A 21379-nucleotide genomic window follows, 5' to 3' on the forward strand; every position below is an offset into this window, starting at 1 on the left:
ATTTAAAAAAGTTCAGTTACAGGCTTGCTGTTCTTGAACTGTTTGTAAGTTTCTGTGAGGCCATTTTTTGCTTGGGCTAAAGGAAAGTCTCTCTGTTGATCAGTGGCAGTGAAAAATATTGAGCAGCCTGCCTGCCCCTGTGGGAGTGGTTACTGACTTGAAACTGTAGTTTTATTGGCCGTTTTGGGTCAATTCCAAAACTCCTTCATCTTCCTCTCTTAAAACCCTCTTTTGCACGGTTGTGCGCGTTTTTGAGCATAGCGCAACAGCGGGCAGCGCCGCCTAATTGGGTTTAAACTATTCCTGGCTCCACAAAATCTGCTCTTCACTTTTTCCCTTAGAACTGCTCTATCTCTCAATTTAAACACAATATTCTCATTCTAGGCCCTTCACTGGTCCAATTAAGTAATCCTACAAGTTAGCACTATTAAACCATAAGCATTACTTACTCTTATACTCTCTATGATTACCCTGTCCTCTATTGGTCCGTCTTAAATTCAGTTTCCCTATTACTCTAGCATGTCCAAAGGTCAGTCAATGGTTTCCTCTCCAGTCCAGCTGGTGAATCTGGGAATTTTGAGGCAATGTTACAACTGTCTCATGTACACGGACAACCCTCTCCTCCTACAAACAGGTTCAAATATATGTGAGAGATGCAACTATTTAGCCAAACTGGAGGCTGAGCTCTCATCTCAAAACTGGTGTAACCAGTCAGGAGGAGAAGGTAACCTCACACAACACAATTCCAGTATCACATAGTCCCACCACATCAGAGAACCAAACATATGAATACACAAAAACATACTCGGAGGCTCTAAATAAAAATCTACCTAAGCAACAGAGACCTCCAAAGCAGACATCCAAGCAAACGCTACCTCAAAATAAAACACACACAACACATAACCCACAAAGTCAGTGTGCCAAGCAGCCACAGCCCTTAAGGCTGAATAACACACCTGATACTCTTGTTATAGGTGACTTTATTGTCAGACACACTGACGTCCCGCTCACCAGGTTGAATAAAGAGAAGGTCACAGTGAGCTGCCTGTCGGGCGCTAGGATCCGCCACATAACGCAAGCACTCAGGACACTCCAAAGCAAATACAAATATGACTCAGTCATTGTACATGCTGGTGTGAATGACCTGAGACGTACCTCCCTGGACTACATGAAAAGAGACATAGAGGAGCTCTCTGATCATGTAGCCCAGGCTGGTATGACCCTGACCTTGAGCAGCATCTTACCCTCACCTAGATTGATGCCACAGTACAAAGACAAAATAATTGATTTTAACAATTGGCTAAAATTTTGGTGTCATTCAAAGGGGATCCAGTGTCTGTCAGCCTGGGATGACATGCTCGACAAGCCACGTTGCTTCGCTAGGGACGGCTTGCACCTGTCACCACTGGGCTTTCGGATATTGGCAAAGGCTCTTGCCACCCCCATAGTGCCTTTTTTAGGCAAGGCTCAAAAGTCAAACCCACCCCCATAGACAGCACAAGGAACAAGAAACTGAGGGTAATGCTGCTAAACGCCAGAAGTCTTAACCTCAAGATGCACGCACTCAAAGCTCTCCTCAGTATGGAGAACATCGATATCTGTGCAGTGACAGAAACCTGGTTCAAGGCTCCAGAGAGCACCCCAGCACTACTAGGCTATACCTCATATCATGCTTTTCGGCCCCAAAACCAAGACCGAACCACAAATGGAGGGGGAGTTTCCATATTTATCAAGGATATCCACACCTCCAGGTTAGTGGCATTGCACGAAGTATTGGAGACCATCCATGTGCAACTAACAGTGGGCAAGACTGCTTTTCAGTTTATAGCATCCTACAGACCACCCTCTCAAAGTCAGGAATCCCATTCGGCTTTCCTGAAAACATTGGAGAACATAAAGATCTCTCCGAACACCATTATATTGGGCGACTTCAACTACCCAAACACTGACTGGAAGCACTACTCAAGCCCCAGCACCTTAGCCCAAAGATTCCTGGAAATTATAAACTCAAATGCTATGGAACAACTAGTCACCACTCCCACAAGAGGGGACAATATACTAGACCTGATCATTACCAACATGGGGACTCTATGCTCCACACCAGAAGTATATCCCTCATTGGTAAGATCAGACCATAAATTAATTTCACTGGATGTCCACATCCCGACCCCACCCCCAGCCCAGAAAACCACAGTGAAAAACTTCTCAAAAGCGAACTTCTCACTTCTCAAAACCGAAGTGGAATCCTTCAATGCCCCAGGGCCAGTAGAAACTACAGCCCAAACTGCAGAATCCTATATAAATGCATTCTACGGACATCTCCAGGAATGCATGGATCATGCTATCCCAAACAAAACCAAGACCCAATCATCCAAAGGCAGGCGTCCAGTCTGGTGGACCCCTGCCATAAATAAACTGTACAACAGAAGGAGGAAGCTACTACATGACAGAGCAAAATCCCTAATAGGGAAGGCATCTCTGATCAGTACTAGCAAAAAATTACGATCTCTCATAAAATCCTCCAAGGCCAGCTTCGAGAGAAAAATTGCACAGGACACCAAAGACAATCATAAGGCTTTTTTCAGTTATGTTAGAAACCTGGGATGCAACTCCCAGACTTGTTCTGAGTTGATTCTAAATGACAAAAAATACAATGAACCCACAGACATCGCCAATATCCTGGCAGACAGGTTCAGTGCAAACTTCCCCCCCCCCCCCCCCCCCAAAAGAGCAAATATCTATCCCGGCAGAGGGCTGCCTCCCAAACATCTCAGATGCTCAGGTGAAGGCTGCCCTCTCCAAAGCAAAAAACACTGCTTCCATGGGACCAGATAGTGTCCCAGGTTGCATCCTACATGAACTACAAGAGGAACTAATCCCTCAAATAAAACAGCTATACAATCTCAGCCTCACTACAGGATATGTGCCCACAGAATGGCGTACAGCAACAGTGGTCCCACTCCACAAAGGTGGAGCATCTACGGACCCTGGAAACTATCGCCCCATAACCCTGACTAGCTTAGTCTGCAAGGCTATGGAGAGGATCATCATGGAGCTCATAAACAAAGACATTGGGGACCTACAGACACTAGATCCTACCCAGTTCGGCTTTGTCAAGGGCAGATCCTGCCTTTTGAACCTGGTTGACTTCTTTGAAACAGTCACCAAAGCCATAGATGAAGGGAAGGTAGTCCACACAGCCTATCTGGACCTTGCAAAGGCATTTGACACAATACCCCACTCGGGCATCATAGATAAGCTATCCAGCTTAAATATAAACCCCTATGTCACAAGATGGGTCACAAACTGGCTCAAAGACAGAACCCACAGAGTGAGAGTTGCTGGAGCCATGTCAGACTCGAAACCGGTCACAAGTGGCGTCCCACAGGGTTCTGTCCTGGGACCACTCTTGTTCGGTATATACTTTTCCGAGGTACAGGCAAACGTGGGAGGACTATGGCTCACCAAGTTCGCAGACAACTGCAAACTGGGCGCCATAATCAACTCTCCAGCTGACACAAACATCCTTCAAAAAGGTCTCACAGAGACAGATAACTGGTGCCAGCGCCATGGTTTAAAGCTAAATGCCAAAAAATGTATAGTCATACCCTTTGGCAAAAACAATGTGCCCACAAATTACCACATAGATGGAAACCCATTAAGTACAGAGAAAGTTATTAGGGACCTGGGGACCCAAGTTGATAGCAATCTCTCCTTAGAAAACCACATTGCCAAAGTGGTTAGAAAGACCTTCTACATAGCCCACCTCATCACGAAGGATTTCACATCTAGATCAAGAGAGGTAATCGTGCCCCTTTATTCATCCCTCATCAGGCCCATCATAGAATACAATGCCCCTTTTGGGATGTACCTTACCCGACACCTGCAGCAATTAGAAAGATCCCAAAAGTATCTCACCAAGAGGATCAAGGGTCTCAAACAGATGCCATATACTGCTCGGTTAAAAAAACTCCAGCTCTACTCAGTTGCATACCGCCTACTTCGAGGCGATCTATGCCTGACATACAAAGCTATGTCAAATCCAGAATTAATGGACATGCTCCACCTCAGTAAATCTAAATCCCTTAGAGCCACACGCTCGAGGGACTTGAACCTCAGCACAGAAATAAATAGAACTTGCTGGAGGGACAGGTTCATAACCCAGAGGCTCCCTTCGAACTTGCTGGAGGGACAGGTTCATAACCCAGAGGCTCCCTTCGCTCTGGAATAGAATTCCAGGTCATGTGAGGCAGAGCACCTCACTGAATCTCTTCAAGAAGAATCTCGATAAGTGGATGGGGGATCGTAGGTTTGTCCCAGGGATTACTCCCGTGTCACTATTAGACAGAGGCACAGTAAACTAAACCTTAAAAAAGGGCACAGTATACTCAAATCAAGGGGTGGCGTAAGCCATACAGAATCGGGCTAGGCTTATAATTGCCCCAGGGCAGATAGCCTAGTATGAACCTACGAACCTATGAACATCCTTAGACCTGGATGAGATGCCCTTATTTATGAGATGTATGACGTAGAAGGCTTTCCTTACTACTGTGGAACTTGGTGGTCAAAGTTCAGATTGCTGTCTACCTGTGTTCCCAGATTTGGCACCACTGGGTTTGAACTTAGGGGCATGCTGTCAATATTGTAATTAACATGGAATTTCACTTTGCCAAAACGGATATTAATAACTGCATTTTTGTGTGTTTAGTTTTAGAGTGAGGCTTTGGCACTAGTCATTTGTCTGTGTTAGCCCCCTCCTGTAATATGTTAACATCACTGGGGGGACTCAATGATTGAACCCAATTTGCAATCATCAGGGAACGTGGTAAGCCAAAGGCTGTCTACTTTAGCCTGGACTTCCGAGAAGTAGATTCCAAACAGTAAAGGGCCCAGCACAGATCCTTGTGGTACACCACTGATAACGTGTCTACTGCTACATGTAGATTCACCAACTTTGACAGTATGTGTTCTGTCGGTGAGCCAATTGGCTATCCATCTAGTGACATAAGGGTTAATCCCCAGTTGGGAGGGTTTCTCAATGATACCTGAGTGGGGGATTGTGTCAAAAGCAGTGCCTAGGTCAAGACAGGCAGCATGCATCATCTTACCTTTATCCAGGGCTTTGGTGACATTCACAAAGAAGTCTACTAGGTTTAATACGCATGATCTACCCTTAATGAAGCCAAACTGGGTTTGGTCTAGAGTTTTAAGGTTGCCTATGTCCTTACTGATAAGGTCCATGAGGATTTTTTCCATGGCCTTGCAAATGAGATTGGTTAGACTTATGGGTCTATAGCTGCCAGGGTTGTTTGATGCCCCCCCCCCTTGTGCAAGAGGATTACTGTTGCCCTTTTCCACTCTGCTGGAACAAAGCCAGTTCTCAGGTTATGGTTCAAGAGAATATCAAGTACGTCCACTCGATCCTGTCTTAGATGGCTTAATAAGCACCATGGGATATTATCTGTTCCCACTAAGGCCATGTTTTTGGCCTTGGAGAGTGCAGATATGACCTGATCTCTAGAGATACTAGGCAAAGGACTGGTGTCAGGTATGCTTTGTGGTATGGCTGGTAGGGACGGGGCTGAAGTTTGAGCCAAATCAGTCAGCTAGTAGGTTGGCAATTTCCTCCAGTATAGGATAAGTGGTGTCATCTACTACCAGTTCAACACAAAGCTGGGCATTCCCTTTTAGAATTTGGACATGGTTAAAGAATGCTATGTTGGCTTCACAATTAGCATTAGAGGACTTTACAAGATTTGTGATTTGCTTGTTCAAGCTGTGGAGGGAACTCTTCCACTGTTGAGTCAGTTCACTCTTGTTCTTAGGCATCAGTTTCTTCCTTTTATTATATAATCTGTTTATACTTGAGGGACACCAGGGTGGCTTGTTTTCTCCGGAGGACCTGGTTTTAATCTGGTCGGGTGCAGCCGCGTGTATACAGTTGCTTCCATGTTTATGCAGGACATTTGTGTACACCTTTGCACAAGAGTCATTGTTGTCTGTAATTGCGGGGGTATAAAACTTTTTATACCATCTCTTAGGAGGCTGTAGTTTACTTTGGAAAGGTTTTTTTTACTTTTTTTGCTCATGTGGTGGTGACAGTTTCAATAGTTACTTTGAACGAGACTGATTTATGGTCTGGCCTTATCAGGGAGGGCACCAAACAAGGGGAATGCAGTGGCCCACCCATGCTGATGAGTACTATGTCTAGGACATTTGAGCCCCTTGTTGGGATGCAGACTATCTGTTCCAGAGCATTTGTAAGTCCAGAAACCTCTGGGCGAGCAAGTTCGTGCTCATGTATGTCATCCAGTTGATGGAAGGATAGTTGAAATCTCCCATGACTAAGCTGCTGGGCTGTATGGTGAGTGACACCAGTAAGTCCAGGAAGGTGGCGTGCTTTTCTTGGTTCATGGTGGGGACCTATAGCTAGCAATGATGTGGTAGGGCATTTTGCCTACAGTTAACTAGACATGGAGCAGTTTGAGAAAGTTGGGACTGACTGATCAATCTTGAGGTGTACTTGGCTTTAATGAAGATGGATACACCTCCACCTTTGGTTCTTTCAGGCTCATTTTGAGGTCTGAATGTGTAAAAGGCATTATAGCCTTGGGCCATGGTGCTCTCTGCATCCTTGAACCATGTCTCAGTGAATGCACAAATGTCAGCATCTTCCTGGATAAGGAGTGCTTCCAGTGAGTGCAGTTTCATATTTAGACACCTAGCATTAGGCAGCAGAACCCTGAGTTTGTCTCGAGTGGATTTTGTGACATTCGAAATTTTGTTTTGACATGCCTAAAAAAGCACTATGGGGAAGGCATTGCCTTTGACAATGTCTAAAATCCTAGAGAAGACAGGTGCACACCGTCTCTGTCAAAGCAGTGTAGCATGTCAACCATGTCTTCCCAGGATGACAGATACTGGATCCCCCTAAACTGACACCACAAGCTAAGCCAATTGTTGAAGTCAGTCATTTTTTGTTTATCTCATGGAATCATCCTGGAAGAAGGTAGAATGCTGCTTAGGGCTAAGACCATACCTGCCTGAGACACATAATCTCAGAGTTAAGTCGTGTCTCTCTCCATATAGCCCAGATATGCAAGTCTCAAGACATTCACCCCAACATGGACTATGACAGAGTCATAATGGTACTTGTTTTTAACTGACTTGAGTGCATGTGTGATTTGACACAACCTAGCACTGGACATGCAGCTGACTGTGACCTTCTTCTTGTCCAGCCTGGTGAGGGGGACTTCTGTGTGTCTCACTGTGAAGTTACCCATGACCAAGACATTTGGTTTTGAGGTGTTTTGCCTTAGGGGTTTATTTGCTAAGACACTGGTGTATATGTTATTATGTGTATTGGCTTCTATTTGCATAGCATTGTGTGCAAGTGGCTTACATTTGGGAGGTCTCTGATCTTTTGGTAGGCTTCCATTGAGTACCTCAATGTATGTGGGTTTATTTGTCTTGACCTCATTTTCTATGAGAGGTGAAGTGTGTGTACTGATGACCTGTTGGTGTGTTGTTATGTGAGAGAACTGATTCCAGTTTCATAGTGTAATTACATCTCTCACATAGGGCGGCCACGGTGGTGCAGTGGTTAGCATTGTTGCCTCACAGCAAGAGGTTCTCCGGTTCGATCCTCAACTGGGGTGCCTTCTGTGCAGAGTCTGCATGTCCTCCCTGTGGTCGCGTGGGTTTCCTCCAGGTGCTCCGGTTTCCTCCCACATCCCAAAGACATGCTGCAGGTGGATTGGACACTCTAAATTGACCCTAGGTGTGAGTACGTGTGTGTGTACCTTCTGTGGAAGGTTGGGTGCCGGGCTGGCAACTCGACACTGTAAAAACTCCACTGCCAATCATGAGCGGACAGGTGATCTGCTGTGGCGACCCCTAACTGGAAAAAGCCGAAAGAAGAAGAAGAATTACATCTCTCACATAGGGTACTTGTTTGTTTTAGGAGTAAGTGGTTGTCAGTATACATGAGGCAGTTACCACATTGCCTCAGGATGCTCATGTCAATCAGGATGGGTGGTGAAATGATGGGAAACTGCACGTCCATTATAGCAGGTTTTTATCATATGTACTATTAGGGATGGGAGTGGGCTAGTTTGACCAGTTTTCGTGCTAGGACTAACAAAGTTGCTTGTTCTATTGCAGACTATGGATGATAAGTGTGGCAACACTGCTCAGTGCAGTAGGGATGCTTGAGAGGGTTCCAATGACAAATGCCTAGGGAGAAATTGAGTTTCAAGACATCTGCATTTATACGGGGCACCTGTAACCCCTGTTGTACAGTGCGCTGCAACATGCAAATGTGAAGCTTAAATACAGGCAAACTTTAAACAATTTTAAGCCAATCTATGAATAGCAAAGCACACAATGAACCTTCCCCCAATAATTCCCAGCTCAGACAAGGCTGGATCCACACTCCTCTGACACAAGGGTGCAGGGGAACTCTTCTTAATGTAAGATGAGTGGTTTTAGTGCTCAGGTGTATCAATAACAGGATAGATTCAACAGGTTTGAATCTAGTCTATGCTAACTAGGTATCAGAAAAGTGCAAATCAAGTGCAGAGAAGTGCAAAAAAAAACACTTACAGCCCTCTTGTGTGTTTATCAGCTCAGATAGAGTAGGTAAACAACTACTGGAACTAGATGAATAAACACAGTGCTCCTAATGTAAAAGCACAGTAAATGAGTGTGCAGCGTGAAATGCTACCACAAACGAACTTAAACAGTACAAAATGATACCACAAACACACTTAAAGATATAGATACAGCAGTGTAATTTAAACAACCTATAAAAATGTGATTATTCAATAAAAGTACTTTGCTTTGAATAAATGAGCCAGTAAAAAGAAGATAAGCTGATCAATAAGCCGTCCAGCCAATAAAACTTCATTTAGAAGTCTCAAGCATACCTCTCAACCATACCGAATTTCTCGGTATTTACCGTTTGAAGGCAAAATAATGGGGTGCCATGAATTCCCAAGTGGCCCCTTTAATTTCCAATTTTTTTTTGATTATTTACTTATTTATTTTTATTTTGGTATTACAACTTTAAATTTATGGCTGACGTCACCACACATCACAGCCTATAGGGGGCATGCATGAATGACATCAACCTCATTGGACTGCTGTTTTGAACTGTTTTGGAGGGAATATAGCAGTTTTGCAGTGTCCATCCAGCACCCGACTACATGCCGCAGGTCAGGATGATCACATCAGCCTCCAGGTAAGAAAAAAAAGAAAAAAAGAATCGTATGCTATATGATACTACACGCTCAGCTTATTTGTATTTAATCGGTAATCACTAATGGTAGAAATCTATGCTAGGAGGGGCAGTTTACTCTAGTTATTGCTGCCAGTCCACGTGGGAGTTAAATATTCGTGCATCTGTTCATGCTAACAGCAGAAATCTATTTTTCCCTCATATTATTCAGCATTCTGTGTGTGTGTGATATGTACTGAGAGTGGTTCCTCGTATTATATCACTATTCACTGCATAGCTCAGTGGTTCCCTCATATTATTCAGCTGTGTGATCTATTTTCCCTCATATTATTCACATTATAGTTCAGCATTTTGTGTGTGTGTGTGTGTGTGTGTGTGTGTGTGAGACTGTGATATATGTGCTGACCCAGCAGCTTATTTGTATTTAACCAGTAACGGCAGAATCGAATGCAGCCGACCCAGTTTATTATTTGTATTTAACTGCTAACCACTAATGGGAGAAATCTAACGCAGACCAGAGAGAAGTGCTGCTAGACAATTCGGGATGAGTTAGTTATTTGTGCATCTGTTCATGCTTTTCATTGCACATTTCCCTAACCGCTAACGGCAGAAATCTAAAGCAGACAAGAGAGAATTGCTGTCCATTATTCGTTCATCTATTCATGCTTTTCAGTGCATATTTCCTTAACCGCTAACAGCAGAAATCTATAGCAGACCACAGAGAACTGCTGTTAGTTATTCGTGCATTTGTTCCTGCTTTTCAGTGCATATTTTCCCTAACTGCTAAGGGTAGAAATCTAAAGCATACCAGAGAGAATTGCTGTTAGTTATTTGTGCACCTCTTCATGGTTTTCAGTGCATATTTCTATAACCACTAATGGCAGAAATCTAAAGCAGACCAGAGAGAATTGCTACCAGTCCACTCAGGACGAGTTAGTTATTTGTGCATCTGTTCATGATTTTCAGTGCATATTTCCCTAACCACTAACGGCAGAAATCTAAAGCAGACTAGAGAGAATTGCTGCCAGACAACTTGGGATGAGTTAGTTATTTGTGAATCTGTTCACCTTTTCAGTGCATATTTCCCTAACCGCTAATGGCAGAAATCTAAAGCAGACTAGGGAGAATTGCTGCCAGACAACTCGGGATGAGTAAGTTATTTGTGAATCTGTTCACCTTTTCAGTGCATATTTCCCTAACCACTAATGGCAGAAATCTAAAGCAGACTAGAGAGAATTGCTGCCAGACAACTCGGGATGAGTTAGTTATTTGTGAATCTGTTCACCTTTCAGTGCATATTTCCCTAACCGCTAATGGCAGAAATCTAAAGCAGACTAGAGAGAATTGCTGCCAGACAACTCGGGATGAGTAAGTTATTTGTGAATCTGTTCACCTTTTCAGTGCATATTTCCCTAACCACTAATGGCAGAAATCTAAAGCAGACTAGAGAGAATTGCTGCCAGACAACTCGGGATGAGTTAGTTATTTGTGAATCTGTTCACCTTTTCAGTGCATATTTCCCTAACCGCTAATGGCAGAAATCTAAAGCAGATCAGAGAGAATTGCTGTTAGTTATTCATGCATCTGTTCATGCTTTTCAGTGCACATTTCCCTAACCGCAGAAATCTAAAGTGATACCAGTCCAATTTTGTTCACGCTATTACTATTCAGTAAATATTTCCTTCATATTATTCAAAATTTTGTGTGCATAGGTAGATTATATTATATTACTACTGTGGCATTAGATTACTATTTAATTATTTCCCCTCATATTATTCAGCATTTTGTGTGCATAAGTAGATTCTATTATATTACTATTGTGGCATTAGATTACTATTTATTTCCCTCATATTATTCAGCATTTTGTGTGCATAAGTAGATTATATTATATTACTATTGTGGCATTAGATTACTATTTAATTATTTCCTTCATATTATTTAGCATTTTGTGTGGTTCCCAGTATTATATTTTACTATTCAGTGCAGGTAGATCACAAGTGTGTGCGTGTGTGTGCGTAAAATGCCCCAAGTAAGTATATCTGGTGGTTAGGTTAGTGTTACTCAGACTCAAACCCTGTACCTTAGGTACAGGTATCAACAGCCTAAATTCCCTACCTATACCATTACTTGTGATCCCATGGGAATGTGTCCCCCCCAATAAATTTTGGGTTTTTCCAGATTTCTTGTGCTATATAGTTCTTCAGGGGGAGAGAAGTTTAGTGCTGCTTATGCCAAGTCTGCTTGTGGTCTTAGTAGCGCAACAGGGAGAATACTTGCTTTTGATGCAGAAGGTTATGGGTTCTACTCCCACAGTATGCAGATGGATTGCTAATACTGTACTGTGTTGTACTTTTAAAGGGGGTGGATGCTGCAGTCCTGAGAATGTCTTCTCTGGCATAGATGCTTAGTAGCTATGAACCTGTTATCAGTTTGCCATCCATTCCCTATTGCAATATTACTAGCTTATCATTTTTTAATGCAATATAGGCAATTTATTCTTCAAGGGCAACAGGCACTTTACTTGTAGATGAAACAATGAAATATAAATTTGTTTGCTACCAGCAACCTTTTCATTAGTTACAAACCTCCTTAATGTGGAATTATTTAGATGACATTTACTTCTGCAAAGATTGTGCATATTTACTGATACTGGTGGATTGTAGACGTTTGAGTAGAATTTTATGATGGAAATGTTCTGAACTGGGCAATTTTGTCATTATTAGTGCATGCACTTTGTTTCATTACTTACTGGAAAAATGTTCTAAACAATAAATTTAAAATGTGCTCTAAACAAGTGTGCAGTATGATACAAGGAATATAATTTAATACAGTCAGGAAGGTGCATCAAAGAACACATGTATGTTTCATGTGCAAGGGGCCTATGATCTGAAAACAGCACAAAGGTAATCCTTATCTGCCACTGGCCAGATGCATTTTCTTCAAATGAGGCTTTCAATGCTGTTTAATGGAGAAGTTTTAATGCCAAGTCTATTTTCATTGTGAGACTGTATTGCTTTGTTTAGCAGACGTCTATTAGTGTTTGTGCTATAAAATGTAAAATAAAAGTTTTAAATGAAATCTAAATAATCATTGTAGAAGTAAAGTAGCATGCACATTACTGTTTTTATGGTAAATGGGATGAAATAGCCAAGCAATGGGACATTGGAATGGCTGCAGGGGGACTCTGGGGTCATATTTTGGTTGTGTGTTCTTCAGTTTGCATTTGAAAGTTGGTATCCCACAATTCCATTGGAGTTGGTGGGGTTGCATAATTATGTATGCAAATGCTATGTTAATCAGCGTACAGATTTGTGCCTATTTTTCATGGGCCTTTGTCCAGATTTTTGATGTTTTCAGGTTGAGATGTATGATTCTCAAGTGTTTCCCCAACCTAAACAGACCAGGATACCAAAGGATCACAGAATGTTACTAGGCTATTGGCCCTGAGGCCCTTATAAGCCTAGTCAAGAGTTTAGTTCATGCATAAACAAATCAGCACCTGATGCCCCTGCCCAGCAGGGACACGGGTGGAATCCCAGGGGATGTATTTTCTATTTCCTATCCAGTTATCCAGGTTGCACTTAAAAAGGGGTAAAGAGGTACTCTGCTTGTCATGGAGAAGGAGTCTATTCAATAGATGGGGGGGAGTCTCTGGGACACAAATCTGTCCCACTAACAAGATCTATTGATGTCACAGATCAAGTTGAGGCCACGTGTGTGAGTTACTTGAGTGGAGTTTGACTTGTGGATAGGGAAAAGACCCATCAAGGTGAGGTCCGAGATCACCTTGAGGTCACCTCAGAGGAGTCTGTATGAAACAGAGTAGCAGGATAGGGAACTTAGCCTATCTGTGTATGGTAGATTTCTGAGGCCCTCGATTCTCTGCTGGTGAGGAACCTCTGTGGTCTCTCTAGCTGCTGCATGTGCTTTGTGAGGTACATGCTGAATGGGGCATTGAACTCAATAATGGGCCTTATAAGGGGAAGAATACAGGGATGTTATGACCTCATTGTCCCTGGACGAGATACCCATACTTATGAGATGGGTCATGTAGAAAGATTTCTGTACAATGGAAGCAACATGGTGGTCAAGTCAGTCTGCTATCAATCTGGGTGCCGAAATCCCTCACGACTGACTGCTTGCTTAGGAAATTGTTATTAATGTGATAATTTGTGGGGACATTACTCTCCCCAAAGGGGAGCTTGAGGTCATGTTTCCAGTACCAATTATTTGTTTGGGTGACACCCTCTTGGAGGACGTTCAAATCACTAGGGGAACTGATAGCTCTCAGCTTGCACTCATCTGCAAACTTGGGTCAGCCATAGCCCACTGGTTTTGGCCTGCACCTCAGAAAAGTATATCCCAAAAACATAGACCACAAGACCAAACCCTGGGGTACGCCACTCGATACTGGTCTACTTGAGGTGGCTTCCTCTATTTTGACTTGGTGGGTTCTATCAATGAGCCAGTTAGCTACCCATCTAGTAACATATGGATTGATGCCTAGTTGACAGAGTTTATCTATTATGCCTGAGTGGGGACTAGTGCTGAAGGCTTTGGCCAGGTCAGGGTAGTTGGTGTACACTGTCTTCTCCTCATCCATGGCTTTGGTGACTGTCTCAAAAAAGTCGACCAGATTTAACAGACATGAGTTCCCCTTGACGAAGCCAAACTGTGTGGGATCGAGTATTTGGAGGTTGCCAGTGTCCTTGTTAATGAGGTCCTTGATAATCTGTGCCGTGGCCTTGCAGACCAGGCTGGTTAGGCTAATGGGTCCATCATTTCCCTGACCGGTGGATGCTCCACCTTTGTGTAAAGCGATGACAGTGGCTGCCCTCCACTCAGCTGGGAAAAAGCCAGTACTTAGGCTTTGGTTGAATAGGGCACCTAATGGTGTTGCAAGTTCCTACCTGAGTTCATGTAGGATGCAGCCTGGGATGTTATTGGGTCCCATGGAGGCTGTATTTTTTGCCTTTGAGAGAACAGTGATGACCTGATCCCTAGATATATGGGGAAGGGGGCGGGTACTGGGAATGTCTTGATTTACTGATGGGTGGACAGAGGGGTGACATTTTTGCTGAATCTGTCAGTTAGCAAGTTTGCTATATCTACGGCATTTGTATATGTGGTGTTCTTGACCACCAGTTCTGAACAGATCTGGGTGCTACCTTTGGGATTACAACCATATGTGAAAACGCCTTATGATTGTCTCTAGCAGATGTGGTCAAATTTGGACTCAAAGTTTGCTTTGGAGGATTTCACTAGTGCTCTTACTTGCTTGTTTAGGCTAAGAAGAGATTGCTTCCAATTGGGCACCTGCTCCTTCTTGGTCCTGGACAATAACTGTTTTCCTTTGTTATAGAGTTTATTTACTGCAGATGTCCACCAGACAGGTTTACTCTTCCTTGCGGAGGATGATTTAGTCCTGTCAGGTATTCCTGATTCCATGCATCTATATAAATGTTTGTATGGTAATTTGGTACAGTTTTGGATACTGGTGACAGTTCCTACAGAGGGGGAGGGGGCTGTGAAGCTGTTTATACCATCTCTCAGGAGACTGTAATCAGCTTTGGAAAAGTTTTTTGTTTGACGCTAGCTAGAGGGGGGTTGGGGGAGATGGTGACTTCGAACGTGACCGCTTTATGGTCTGATCTTACATGTGAGGATGATACTGCAGGGATGCTGCAGTGGTTACTCAGGTTGGTTAATACCAAGTCCAAGTTATTATCACCTCTTGTAGGGGTACCGACTAGCTGTTCCAAAGCATTTGCAATGACAAAAATCAAGGAATCTCTGGGGATTTGTGTTCTGACTTGAGTAGTTCTTAGTTCTTCCAGTCTATATTTGGATAGTTAAAGTCACTCAGGATCAGGGTAAAGGGTTGAATCTTGATAGATTCGAAGAGGTCTAGATAGGCAGTTTGGGCATCTTGGGTCAGATTTGGGGGCTGGTAGCTAGCTATGATTTGTATAGGGGTCTTGTCAATGGTTAACTGCACCTGGAGTGTCTCCTGTGTGTCATACTGTTAGACCAGCCTGGAGGTATGTACATCTTTAATATATATTTATCCACCATCCAGTGCACTAGAAGGAATATACACTGGCCTCTTTTGATGTAAAAACAATTGTTTGCTAGAATGCAAAAATACACTACTTTATCCAACAACTAGGTAGATAATGAAGTCAGATCAAGTAGAACAGACAAGGGGAGGCAAAATGCACTTTTTCAATATAAGCACATGGAAAGGCAAATAAATAATTCAATATATCAACAGCAGTGTAGAAAGGAAGGAGCTTATTAAGCTCAATTTACAGTAGAGTGGGCAGCTTAAAATCACCAGGTTTAAAAAGCAAATCAAAAAAAGTGGAAGGTGGGTGGGAAAACAGCAGGGAATCACCAGCAGTGCTTTAGTTTATGCAGGCTTTAAATCTTAAGTGACTACCCACACATAGAACAAAAACAACAGGCCAAGCAGATTTCTTAAAACAGAAAACAAAATGGAGCAGATATCAGAAAGCAGCTCTATCAGTCACAAACAAAACACTATAGGTTTCCTCAGCTGGCAGGGAATCATCAGCAGTGCTTTAGATTATGCAGGCCTCAAATCTTTTCAGACAAAGGCCCATAGTATCACTGAGTATTTAAGTATCTCTGATCATGATACAATTTAATCAGTGAAAAAATGTGTGAAATGTGCAGCCTAGATTATTTAAGTGTCTACCTCTCATATAAAACAAAAACATCAGGCCAAGCAGATTTCTTAAAACAGAAAATGAAATGGAGCAGCTATCAGAAAGCAGCTCTATCAGTCATAGACATAAAATATAGGTCTCCTCACACAGCAGGAAATCATCAGCAGTGCTTTAGTTATGCAGGCTTTAAATCTTTTCAAAGACAAAGGCCCAGAATTTCAGTGAGTATTTAAGTATCACTTGAGACAATTTAACCAAAGAAATAACGTGTCAAATGTGCAGCCTTGTTAATTTAAGTGTTTACCTTTCACATAGAACAAAACATCAGGCCAAGCAGATTTTTTAAAACAGAAAACAAAACGGAGCAGGTATCATAAAGTTGCTCTATCAGTCACAGAGACAAAATATAGGTTCCTAACTCTGCAGGAATCACCAGCAGTTAATTTATGCAGGCTTCAAATCTTTTCAGACAAAGATGAAATCTGGACAGTTGAGAGGTCTGTCTCTCACACATACATACAAGGCTCCCATATTGAGCATTGAACCTCCTACCTACCTACGTTGAACAATATATAGAGCACTGTATTACTCGCAAGTGCCACAGGAAAAGTCTTAGATCAAAATATATAACAATAACCAGAGTTCCTAGTGTGACAGTTATTATAAAAAACACGTTTGATAATTGTTAAATGTACTGGCCCAAACCTGAAGTAAAAAAGATAAATGAACAAAATGCAAACTAAACTAAGGACAATGCTGCTTATCAAGCATAAAACATTTTAAAGAAGAAACAGGTATATTAAAGGGGACTGCAGAAAATCATGTTATGGTAGATGCCTGACTTAATTTCTTTAGTTAAATCAATTGTTATGTTAATGTCAATACAGTGAGTAGGATACTGATTCAAGAAAAGTCTGACTTGAGCATTCTTATTCATGTACTGATGTCGGATGCTAAGGGCAACTCATCAGTGTACAATGAAGAACTTAAATACTTGGCTACCACAGGGAAAATTATATCTCAATTTTATAAACTTGTGTCAACTGTTTGGCTGAAAATAAGTCAAAGTTTATGTTGTGCTGTTCTAGAAGACTTTTTCTCCTCCATGCCTTCTTTTTTAGACTTCACTTGCCACTGTCCCCCCTTTGCTCCATATAATGGGATGACAGTGAGAGAATTCATCGTTTAGTCATTCAGGCAATCACAGGAGGAATTTTTGCTTATTCTTAATGATTGACTTTTTGTCTGCCCATAACCACTCAAGGGTTGGTTATGTAGTGGGTCTTTATGAGGACATATCACCTGCTTTTGCTAGTGATTTAAACCCTTAGAAGTCCTCTATCCTGTATCTGGTTTCCATCAGGGATATGGACCAGATATGTGCCCCTAACCCTACCCACAGAGAGAGGCAATCAGGCAGTTGTGTCACCACCCTTCTCTATTTGTCGTCAACTTTTCCAGTTTGTGATGACCACTATACAAACCCAATATATCTGGGTCAGAGTCTGTGCTTTGTCCTTTTAGTCAACAGAGCTGGCAAGAAGATTAATTGTATGTGTTATGTACATGATGGCATATTCTGAAGATCTACTGTCACAGTCTCTGAACAGGGTCATTTTACAACAGATAGAAAAATATCCAGAAGGAAAAGTTAAGCCAAATTACATAGTATGTGATAGCCCACCATGGATAAGGATGAGGAAAAGCAGTCAAGATATGCAATGAATGCCAACAAAACAATAAATCACAACCAAATGTACCATTTAACCTCTGAATTGTCTAATAAGCCTTGGTTTACTCTGTATATGGACTATGTTGGTCCATGCCTTGGAAAATGCTTCTGGTTTTGGGGAGTGAAGATATGTGATACATGTTAAGCAAACAATAACTCACAACCTTGGGCTATATTGCGTGTGGACAATGCTGGTCTGTGCCTTGGAAAATGCTTTTGTTTCTGATGGATGCTCTTTCGAGGGATGGATATGTATGCACAAATGTTGCTACTCAGCATTTAACCATTGAAAAAGTGAGACAAACATTTTACACAGTAAAGGCTATTGTCTAATAACATATCTTGGTTAACCAGTATGAAATTCATAAAACCCACAGAGAATAATGGAGTTATCATGTAACTACTAAACGTTTTCATGCTTCATCTAATGGCCCGGTAGAGAATATTACAATGATTTTGAAGAAGAGATACAAAAAATTTAAACCTGAGACTAATGTGACTACCCACAGTTTGTATTCAATTTCTATATTACTCTACAGATGGTAACAAGCTCGTCTCAAGTGGACATGTTAATGCCCGAAAGTCCAAGATCTATATCTACTGTTTTTTTCTTCTTTTTTTTTTAAACCAGGACTGTAAAAATTCAGAAAAAGCAATTTACTCAGAAATAGACTTCCAACAGACATACAAAACTGAGATTTGCACATGGAATTGAAGTCTATATAAGGAACTGGTTATAAATGGATTCTACTAGTAGTACCAGACAGACGTGTTAAATTAATAGTTGAGAAATCTGCACCCCTAGCTCTGTTGGCTAAAAAAATGAAGAAACATTATTTTTCTGTATAAAACAAAACATTATGCAGAATTTTCAGCTTGGTCTGCTGTTACCCCACCCAGATATGCTCATAAAATCAGGTTAGACAGCAGTGAAATCTTTTTCCTGGAAAGAGAAAGAATGTAGTCTTAGTTTCCTTGTTAATTTAGTCTACCAATGCTGTCACAGGTAAAAAAAATAAAATAAAATTATAAACTAATCTGAAGTTCAAGGAAAATGTATACATTTTCAGTATTTCAACATGTATGTTTCTGAACCATTTTTTGCACCAAAATTACAGTTTACACAAGGAGGTGTTAGCAAAGAAGGTATGACGTGAAGCATCCTGTGTTTTTCATATGCTTGTGTCAGACTTGCACATTTTATACAGAATAAAGAGAGAGCTTGAAAACAATTAGCATCAAGCCTAAGCAGTTTCTACCATTACCCATCACTTCCTGGATTATCTTTGCATCCAGACGTGTCTACTGAACTATGGCACAGTTTCTTGCTACAAACTGCTGATGTCTTGGACTTAGGAATATTTATGAGAGCTGCTGAATAATTTAAGAGTCTCTGACTTTCATTCTAGGCTACAACACAGATTAAACCTGAAAATAAATCATAAACAAATATTGTAATACAAGTCCACACTTGCAAGACTTCATATGCTTACAATGACATTATACCAAATCTATTCTACTGTATTCTATTACTGCAAAACAATTCAGCTTTGGAGAAAAGTAGCCATATCATGGCTAGAAGGTGGGCAAAGAGGAAAAAAGAGAACTACAGATTGTGAGGAGGACATCTAGATGATAATGACAAATAATAAGAAAAAAAAAAAAAAGAATTGTGTGGGGGAAAAAAGATACAATTTTAAAAAAGATTTGTGTGGGGGAAAAAAGATACAATTTTATCAGCATATGTGATGACAATATTCAAAAAGGCTGAAAAACTAAAACAAATGATGACCTGTACAAATGCCAGTATTTGATACCACTGATGTCAAGTTAGATAATTCCACAACCAGAATTTCTGGGGCTAGAAAAATATTACTTTCTTTGAAGCAAACATTTTTTTACCAGTCAGTCTGACAGATTAGGATAAAGAGTTTCAGACTTCAGAGAGATGTAATGATATCAGGCCATCACTAAATATGTCTGTCCTTCTGACAAACTAAAATATATTAGTATCTAAAAATTTCAGTTCTTTTTTGGGAAGCTCAAGCCAACTGTAGCATGTTCACTTCATTTATTTTTTGGTGTAAAAGAAGCAATTTGCAAGTCTAGTAAGCTCTTTTTAATGCATTGAAAAACTGACAATATGTTTCTTTATGGACTTAACCCTTTCCTTCCCTCTTTACATCTGTCCCATAGTCTCTTCAATGCACCCAGTATGGGAGCTTCTTCCATTCATCACCATCATCCTCTCCATAAAAAAACTGTTCCAGTTCGAAGTAACAGCTTGTTCTTTCGATTTGCTGTCTATATCCTCCTCTTCCTTCTCATGCTGATCCCTTCACAATTCCCAAATATTTATCATGTGACCCCATATTATGTCCTCACCTGTCATGTGTGCTTTCCCCCCCACCCCACCCCACCCCAGCCCTGGTCTTCAGGGAAGTAAACACTTTTAATTTTTTGTTTCTAGATGTAACTACTCCCTTTCCAAGCCTCTTGCCCATCTGGTGATTTATCTCTGGACCACCTCCAGAATTGTTATGGCCTCCAACATTTTGTGACATACTTGCGGTATGAAAGTATCCAAGGTACAATGTCATCATGACATTATATAATGGGAGTATTATTTCCTTACTTCTGGGTCTATCACTGTGGGATGTTCCACCATACCTTATTTGCTTTGAATTATGCTCCATCTTATAGTTCCCAGTGGGCCAGTCCTAGTGTAACAACTCACAGATTTTTTTCCTTTTCGTGATCTGTCCTTGGTTTCTACTCCACTCAGCTGGTACTTTGTACCTGGGTTGTTTTGGCCCATCTGCAAAACATTCCATTTTTTCTGCAATGAATCAAAGTTCAGCTCCTATCTTAATTTAATCTGGAAAATAGTTTTAAATTGCTCTCTATCTCCTCGGGTTTGTCTGAGACACAATGAAGACTATATAATCCAGAATAAAAGGCTGTGGGACTTCATATGACATCCCTTGTCATGAAACCAGTCCCATACACCATCTTTGTCTTATACTTCAACCAAGCTTCTGTCCACTCTGCCATTTTTACCCACATACAACCACCTTCAGCTTTCATGGCAGCCTCTGTATTGGAATGTTTTGAAGACTTTACTGAAGCCCAAGTAGAAAATCCCCACTGGCACTTGTTTAAATTGGATGAGTTACTGCTCCTTATCACCATGAACCCAATGTTGATTTCTGTTCCACATTCTGGAGGTTTTTGGCTTCTAGAAAATAAACCAGTCTTCTCTCAGGTTATTTTCTGAACTTCTTAGCCACTGATGTCAGGTCAACTGGTCTGTAATTCCCAAGGCTGTTTTTGCTATCCACCTCACCCCCACCCTCCCACCCCCTTCAGTAGTAGGTCTGCAGTGAGCATAACATTCTCAATCTCTGAAGAAGACGTATTTATGTTGTGGTCATGTTTTGTTTCTGAACATTCTAAATCAATGTTTTCTAAATGGAATTATGTAATACTGCCAAAAGGTAAAGCCATACTGTAGATGGTAGGAAAGTAGATTTAAGAGTGAACACTGAAGGGAAGATATATTTTTAGAATGCCGAGCAGCTCAGAGAACCTAAACATCCTGAGTAAGGTGTAGCAATGTTCAAACCAGGAATTATTTACAATGTCATTTTTAATTTGCTCTCAAGGATACTTTTTGAATTAGAAAAGACTGTTGACTTATGCAGTAGTTTGGATAGC

At 41.4% G+C, this 21379-nt stretch overlaps 1 protein-coding gene across 3 annotated transcripts in view; it reads right to left on the minus strand.

Moving 5' to 3' along the window:
* Positions 1-21379, minus strand: part of KSR2 (kinase suppressor of ras 2) — a 2556886-nt gene that overhangs the window by 1181554 nt on the left and 1353953 nt on the right. The window lies entirely within an intron of this gene.

This window comes from Protopterus annectens, chromosome 4.part0 (genome assembly GCF_019279795.1).
Source record: "Protopterus annectens isolate FY-2018-M chromosome 4.part0, PAN1.0, whole genome shotgun sequence".
NCBI classification, from domain to species: Eukaryota; Metazoa; Chordata; order Ceratodontiformes; family Protopteridae; genus Protopterus; species Protopterus annectens.